Source organism: Trachymyrmex cornetzi, unplaced genomic scaffold, assembly GCF_001594075.2.
Source record: "Trachymyrmex cornetzi isolate Tcor2-1 unplaced genomic scaffold, Tcor1.1 scaffold217, whole genome shotgun sequence".
In the NCBI taxonomy this organism is placed as follows: Eukaryota; Metazoa; Arthropoda; class Insecta; order Hymenoptera; family Formicidae; genus Trachymyrmex; species Trachymyrmex cornetzi.
Window position 1 is genome coordinate 115006 of NW_017296814.1, and position 9147 is coordinate 124152.

Here is a 9147-nt window from a genome sequence, read left to right on the forward strand (position 1 = left end):
AGTTCTAATATATGCATTCGCATATTAATATTTACATTTGCTATTCTCATTAATTATTATACGCAACGGAAAGTCAGCGTATCGCGGAAATGTAAAAGATCCATGCATTCATAACTTTTAATGAGCGGCACATCCTGGCACCGAAATCGTTTAAAAAAAAAACCGTAAATGAATGATGACGTGAGCGCCAAGAAAAACGTAATAAACGCCGTCCTGCTTAATCATCGCATTGCTCATGCAAACGATGATCGTCTATTACGACGCAGCCGACTTTTCGTGACAAGATCTACGTGTAAGATATTGTGATGACAATGAACCGATTGAGTGATTGCAAATGTTATTCAGAAAGAATTTAATATTCGATCTCGTGATTAAAGTAATCGACAATTTCTCATGTTACGAATGATCATAAAAGTACCATTTCCAAAACTCATGAAGCATCAAGTTTATCGTTTAAGAACTCGATCAAATTCGCGCATCATCGGGGCCACTATTTCAAAAGTGTTTGATCTTCATTATCCGCGAATTAATGGAACGACTTTGGTGTCCAAGGTCGAATGTTCAAAATCAGAGGAAGCGGTCGATAAATCAAGCGGGACGCATTTAGAAGCGCATCAAAGCATCCAGTTCTTTCCCTGCTCCCTTCATACAGCTGATTGATATGCATTTAATAATAGAGATTCGGCGCCGCGAAAGGCGCTCTCATCTAGGAAGTTTATGGGTATTATGAGAATATATTAGCCTTTCTCCTACTCTTTTTCTCAACAGTTTTATGTGTGTGTGTCTACACTCTATCTTATTTCTATCCCTCTCTTCCTCAACAGTTTTAAGTGTGTGTGTCTACACTCTATCTTATTTCAATCTCTTCAGATCGGCACGACAAAGAAAAACGATCATGTAATTGACACCAGAGCAAAGGAAGGTGTTAAAAAAGAGGTAGATTTTTACCCAAAAGGATGTAAGGAAAGAAATAGTGTTTTTTTTTGTCGATTTTAACCTCCCGAATACAATAAAATGATTAAAATTTTGAAGATGACGTATTTATTTAAAATGAAAAGGTTTGAAGCCAATCGAGTCCAACACCAGTTGATATTGTGTATAAAATCTTTAAAGCCCAAAAGGATGTAAGAAAAGAAATAGTGTTTTTTTTTGTCGATTTTAATCTCCCGAATACAATAAAATTATTAAAATTTTGAAGATGACGTATTTATTTAAAATGAAAAGGTTTGAAGCCAATCGAGCCCAACACCAGTTGATATTGTGTATAAAATCTTTAATGTGATAGGCTATACGTTTCGATCCGTGGATTGGATCCTTATCGATAGCTTATTGTCGTTATAAATATATCATTATTCTTCCTGGAACACTACATAGTAGGTATATGTTTTATGACCGCATTACATTAAGTCTTATTACTAATTCTATATATGTAAATGAATATAAACTCAAAGCGCAAATTTACAAAATAAACAATGTCCATATGTATAGTAAAGATAATTAAAGAGTAACCAAGAAATTCATAAAATTGTCTACGAAATGTACAAAACCTTCACTCAATAGTAATAACTTATAGTAAGTAAGTTATAACTAACAGAGAGGCACTCTCGATTGTCGACATGAACAGTACTGTTCTTTCTATGCTTTCCAAGAATATGTCATGTAAGTTTTAACATATTTTAAAGAAATTTTTTATTTTTATTTGTATAAAATGTGAATTGACTGATAACACACAAAAAATGCTAACATATTTGTAATTTATGAAGTATCACGTTTATTATAAGTTATTATTATTGAGTGAAGGTTTTGTACATTTCGTAGACAATTTTATGAATTTCTTGGTTACTCTTTAATTATCTTTACTATACATATGGACATTGTTTATTTTGTAAATTTGCGCTTTGAGTTTATATTCATTTACATATATAGAATTAGTAATAAGACTTAATGTAATGCGGTCATAAAACATATACCTACTATGTAGTGTTCCAGGAAGAATAATGATATATTTATAACGACAATAGGCTATTGATAAGGATCCACGGATCGAAACGTATATCACATTAAAGATTTTATACACAATATCAATTGGTATTGGACTCGATTGGCTTCAAACCTTTTCATTTTTATTCATCCGAGTCAATTAATTGAGGGTTTCGTATTTATTCAAATTTTAATATTCTTGTTTAATTTTCAAAGTGATCCTCAAACAAGCTTTTTTCCCTGCTACAAACTTTTAATAATTTTGTCGTATCCAGAAAGTAAAAATTTATAAAAAAACCGCTATTTTTTTATTTTCACCTTTTTAGGCAAAAATCGACCCTTTCGAATTTAATTTTTTAAATTCGACAGAATAAAAAAATGAATGGCGATGTGCTACGTCGCAATAAGTTATTCTTAGCTGAGTCATTTGTTTAAATTATGAGAATTTGCTAAATACATCCACCACTCGTGTTACGTAAGATTATATTAAAAAATACATAATATATGAAAGTTGTATAAGCATTCATTGATATAACAAGCGAATTATTGCGAAAATTTAATTGTGTCATTAGTTAGATTGTTAATTTCCTAATAACAAAGCATTTATATCTATTTTAAAAGGTAATTACTTTTTTAAAAGAATTGTTTAAAAGAACATTACTTAAAATGAAATGTGACTATATAAATAAAATTTTTATTTAATATTTGTATGTATTTGCAAGATGACTTGTCTTTCGCGGTGAATTATTATTACGGATAGAATTGAAGAGAGATTCTTGGGAAGAATAGCAATGTTTGTGATTATGTGACGGCAAATGGAAATAGAAATTGAAACGAATGCAACCTCGAAGTTCTTCCGCAAATCTACAACGAATCAACTGAAGAAGCGGCTGGCTGTATCGAAACGCGTTACGAGATATTCCATCATCAACGAAGATATAATTCAAATTAAAATAAAATATAAACTCACCGATACGATGCGCAGCAGCGGATTTGTATTATACTACGTCGATCTGTAAAATATAAATACATATAAATGATAGTAATACATAAAATAATTTATTATATATTGAAAAAATTACGTTTTCCATCTCGAACTGACTATTATGTGCTACACAATCTGTGCTATATATTTGTCTTTTTCATGTGAATACTTAATAAAAAAAATTATACAATTTCCAAAAAAATATTTTTCTCAACTATGATAATCTTTTAGTTAATTAGAGATAAGCGAAAATTTAATTTCTGACTCTCTAAATAGTTTAAATAATTGTGCATTTCAAGCATTCCAAAATTATTTACATGTTTACAAATATTAAACATTATAAATATTTTATTAAACATTTCATCATAAAATAAAACTCATAAAGTATCTATTAAAGCTAAGATAATGTTTCATGTAAATTATATTGCGTATTAAATTGAAACGCACACCACACTGAACCTGTCGCTGGGATTAGTGCCTAATTTCTTCACCTCTAGATAACTTTATCCAAGAGATATCTCTCAGAATACAATGGAGAAATATCTCCTGGATAAGATGATCCGCAACTTATTTGGAAGTGAAGAAATTGGGCATAAGTCTACTAGTCATAAATAAATAATAAATTACTTACACCTTGGTTGCTCCGCCGTTGCCGGATGCCTCCCCAGGCCTCCTCCTCCTCTCAGGTTAGGTTATATTCCTCGATGCACACACATACACACCCCCTCCCCCCTCAACAGAACACTCGCGATAATATATGATTAATTACCGTACACGACTAATAATCAAAATCGAACACGATAATCGCACGGCACTCCCGATAGGGCCACTTTCACCATCGTCGGTTTACTTAACCAGCCTAGTAACTGTAATGAAACAGAAAGAGATAAAACTATTTCTATCTCTTTCTATTTCATTGTAATTACTAGGCTGGTTAAGTTAACTGAGCTTGGTGAAAATGGCCCTTAGTCGCGATGCGCATTTTGTCGAATTACGATGGAAGTCAATCAAATCGCACCCCACACACACACACACACACACAGAGCACTCGCGATAATATATGATTAATTACCGTACACGACTATAATAATCAAAATCGAACACGATAATCGTACGGCACTCCCGATGTTAGTCGGACGCGATGCGCATTTTTTCAAATTACGATGGAAGTCAATCAAATCACACGCACAAGTCGCGATTTACCGACACTCGCGTCAATTCGTAACTCAGGATGCATTCCACTTGGTATTCACAAAGCTCGCGAACATCATTTCGTCCTCATTGTCGTCAAGTGTTAAACAAGAACGCGAAATGATATGCACACGAAAGCGTTGCGAACGTTAAGCGGAAGGGCACTCGACTAACGGACGAATCTTGAACGCTGCGATTGTCAATCCGCGCCAACTTCACTTCGTTGTGCCGGGCAACGTCGATTGATTACGTAACGGCCAGAAATTAGGTTTATCGACCGCTCGCACGATCAGTTTCGATCGAACATTTTTCGCTACTTGTAGATTCTCGTAAATAACTGATATACGTTGAATTTACGTCACGCGACTGGAAAACATCGAAATATAGCGTTAATTATAATTCTATTACATCTTTTTATACTCGACAACGGACATTACTCGACTCGTTGCGTTGATCCGCCCGAAACGCACGGCGTACTAATTGTTGCCAACCGTCGAATTTTATATTTTTCGAGTATTATTTCAACGGCTGCGTACAGTAAAAAAAAAAGGCAGCTTTGTAACTGTCGTAAGATTCTTTAATATGATTGGTTTAAACGTTTAATCCAGTGAGGAATTAAGGGCGCAATCATGCATATTAAAGAATTTTACAGCAAAGCTCCGTTTTTTCTACTAAATACAATCAATCCTGATAAAATATAAACGAGGGTGAATTGGATAGTTTATTAAAACACGATGAATCGTTCGAAAAAATACAATATTCATAAATACACACGTAATATATTCTAATGCCCAATTTCCAGGAGATATTTCCATTGTATTCTGAGAGATATCTCTTGGATAAAGTTATCTAGAGGTGAAGAAATTGGACATAAATGCAACGATCCTGCGAAATATTCGCGTATTATTAATGAATAATTAAATCAAGCTTTATATAGAAGTAACTACGACTTGTACTTTCGCGACAAAATAACTAATTGCAAGTAACTTTTGTAATCTTATTCCCTACCGCTTCGAGGTTTATTGTAAATGGATAAATCGCGCGAAATACCTTTTTCGACAAATAGTCGTAGCGAGATTGAATCAACCGAGCAGGTAGATAAACGCTAATTGCAGTAATCATACAGGATAATCGCGTTCGGCGTTCCGCAGTATCTGTTACGATCGCGGCTCGAAGGTAAATGCGACACACACGGAGCGGCTCGCGCCGCTGCCTAACTGCTCGAGTCTCGCCGGGCGAATGACGTAGGATGACGACGATGACGTAGCGAGCCAGCGAGGCGACCCTTCGTAAACATAGCGCTCGGTAGTCCCCTGTACGCCGCGCCGTAGTTGTTTCGAAAACAAAAAAACCGTCGCGCGGTTCCAAGAAATACGTTTTATTATAACGTGTAACGTTTCTCTTATAGGAGTGTTTTGCGAGGGGGTAATCACTTAATGTAATCGTGGAATAGAATCCTCGAAATCATTATAAATTCGTATGAAATAATCTCTATGTATAATCCGATAATTATTAAATATGCAAGCACAATAAATTATCCTATAATATTTTAAATAAATTCGTATATTTTACCAAATGATTTGATATGTACTAGTGAAAAAAATTATTCGTAATACCTATTTCGCGCGATATCGTGACTAGTTTTGTAATAAAAATGTACTGCTTGATTAATGGTCTGCTTCTTGTTTTTCTAATTTGTAATGAATAAATTATTATATCGCATATCAAATATAATTGAAATCAAATTCGATGTTTGAATATTCGATCACTTTTCTAATGAATATAAGTTAATGAATAAATTACAAGGGGGTAACCACTAGCTAAAATATTGATTACATGATTTCATCTGATTAGAAATAATTTTTTTCACTACTATGAAGTAAATTGGTAAAATATACGATTTTATTTAATGTTATACAATAATTTCTCGTGGTTGTATATGTGATTATCGGATTATACATAGAGATTTTATATAAATTTTATAATGATTTCGAGGATTCTGTCCCACGATTACATTAAATGGTTACAATAAATTATTATGTCGTGTATGTAAATCTAATTATGTTTATTTAATCTATAAAAAGTACTTTTGCTTTAATTGAACGTAATCGTGTAAAAATAAATTAAATAAATTAATATTTATTCGGTATTACACAAAGTGTCTTTTAAAATTGTAATGTGAATACACAACAAGTAAGAAATAAAAATCTTAAATGGTCAAATTGGATTTTTAGTGCTTAAATAATTCGGTATTTTATATACATACAGTGAGAGGAAAAAGTATTCGTATAAGAAAATTTGTTACAAAAAAAATTATTTGTAGAAAATAAACGTTAATTAGCAATTTTATACAATGAATACATTCTGTTCTAATTAAACAAACGAGCTTGGCATGTATTCCTGATTTTAGAAGCTAAATTTCTCGTCTGTACGAATACTTTTTGAGCATTCAAACAATACAATTTTCAATTTTCGCTTATATATATTAATACATTTTGTATATATCATATACAATGATATATTTTGTATAATTAATACACATCATTTTGGTACATATAATTTTAAGAAACATAGTCTATTTTATTCTTTATGAATAAATTGTTAATCCTTACTGTACTAATATGGGTAACTAGTGACCGAGCGATTCCTGTTCGTGCAAGTTTCTTTGAGTCTTTCGGTAATTATATAAATTATATACTACATTTTATTTATTTTCCAAAATAAAGAGTCAATATTTATTCTAGAAAGTTGAAAGTATGTTGGTGAATTTTTAGAGATTTTTAAAATTATTTTAAAGAGGTGAAAAAAACGAAGAGATTCTAGTGACCCTTGATGGTATGGATGAGGCACCAAATTGTAAATGGTACGGTAAGGGTTAATTATCCAACAAGAAATGATCGTTAATTAAACGTCGAATCGACGTCAAATTAGTGTTAAAATAATTGAATTTATATCGATTCGACATCAATTCGATGACTCATTTCTCGCTGGATAATATTTATTTTTTTTAAATAAAGTTTTTTAAAAAATATTTTCTCTGTACGGCGCGAATACTTTTTGCACTCACTGTATATTCAATTCTACAAATTATGTGTTAAATTCAATTTTCAGTTTTGAAATGTAATTCAAACAGAATTAAAGCAGTAATATCACATATTAAATTAAAAAGCAATTAATGTATTATATTTATTGTTATATCACATATTTCTTTTTATTTTTACTTGATGTGTCTATTTAAGGCATGTGATTCTTTGATGCCTTTACGAAAATGACTTTATAAAATACTAACGAAAAAAATCAATGTTTAAATCATATTAAAATTATTTTTATACGTAGAAAACTTATTTTTTACAAACAATAGTAAAATGAACGGACGAGTGAAAGAGGAAGGGAAGGGAGAGAAAGATAGAAAGAGTGTGTGTGAGACGTAGAAGAAAGAAACCCACGTCTCAATTAATTATAATCTCTAGAAGCTGGCTTTATCCTGCTTTTTGATACAGCTCAGTTTATTATATATTTTTATTCGTGGATATTTCCGACACTGGTATCGCCTCTGCCTGTCCCAAATGTCTTCTTCGTCCTTTTTTTTCATCTTTTTCATATTTTTACTTTGTATCCAAAAATACGCAAATTATGTGAAATATATAAATACAATTTTTTATATTGTTTGACAAATAAAATAAGGAATTGTGTTATAAAATCGTGCTATCTTATAATTTCACAGAATTTGTTTAACTCACGTATTTATAAAATAATTTTATATAGTTTATACAATACTTTCGTTACTGTAAAATGTAAAATTCTCGTTACTTGAAGTGATTAGTATTTTATGCTGTTTTCTGTACGATATTTCGCAGGATGATTCAAGGAAGACCTTGAACAAAGAAAAAGTAGGCCCGGCGAACCTTGTAGCCTAATTGCCGCCACGTCATTTGCATAGTTATGCAAATTGTAGGTAAGACAGTAAAACGCGCGTTTCCCCACCACCTTTCGCCTATTTACTTTGCGAGGCGGAACACCATAGGAAGTATTGCCAGACAATGAAATTGGCAGTGAAAGTTTACGACATTATCGCGACGCACATGGTGCGACTAAATAAAAAAGATCACACGTTTGTGCCATTTGTCTTACGTAGTTAAACGGTATAATAAAAAGCTATCTCGACGTGTAATCTATAATTGCACGATTAGAAATGGTTTACGCAACAATTATTCATATGTTCATAAATTTTATTATTCGTTAGAGAGTGGGATTCTATTAAAAAAATCTTTCCTTGGTAAGTTTCATTATTTCATTGATTTGAAAATAATGAGTTACACGAGCTGAATGTTTATTGCTAAAATTTATGTGATGATTGTAATAAACAATGAAATAGATATTTCGATCTCTATTAGGCCATTTTCAATGTTAGGCAAAAACAAATAATTTTGAATGATGCTTAACACGAATCGAACGATGGTTTAAAATATAAAAATTATATCATTACTAAAAATCATTACTGGTTATAAATCCTGCTGAAATGTTAAAAGATCTTGCAAGCCACAATAAGTAAAAAGTCACAAAAGTATAACAGTTATAAGTAAATTAAATAAATGTATGTTCGTTCTGGTCAATATATGTAAAATCGAATTGAATTATATTTATTCTCTTGTCAAAATGTATAATCTATTACAGGGTTGGATAGTGCCAAGTTAAAAAGCTAAAAATTAAGTTAAAAAGTTGAAAAATTAAATAATTTTAACTTAACTTAGTTACATTTTAGATTCTTAACTTTTTAACTTTTTTTATTTAGTTACATTTTTTACCGATAACTATTAACTTTTTATTTAAATTTTTTGAAGTTAAGTCTCAGACTCAAACATATACTTCCTTTAGTACATACTCTATATTTTATTTAAAAGTTTTGTTTGTATATATTATTTACATTATATATTGATTTCAATCTAGCAAAAACCGTATATTTTAATGTATCTAGTTTTTGGTAGGTTGAA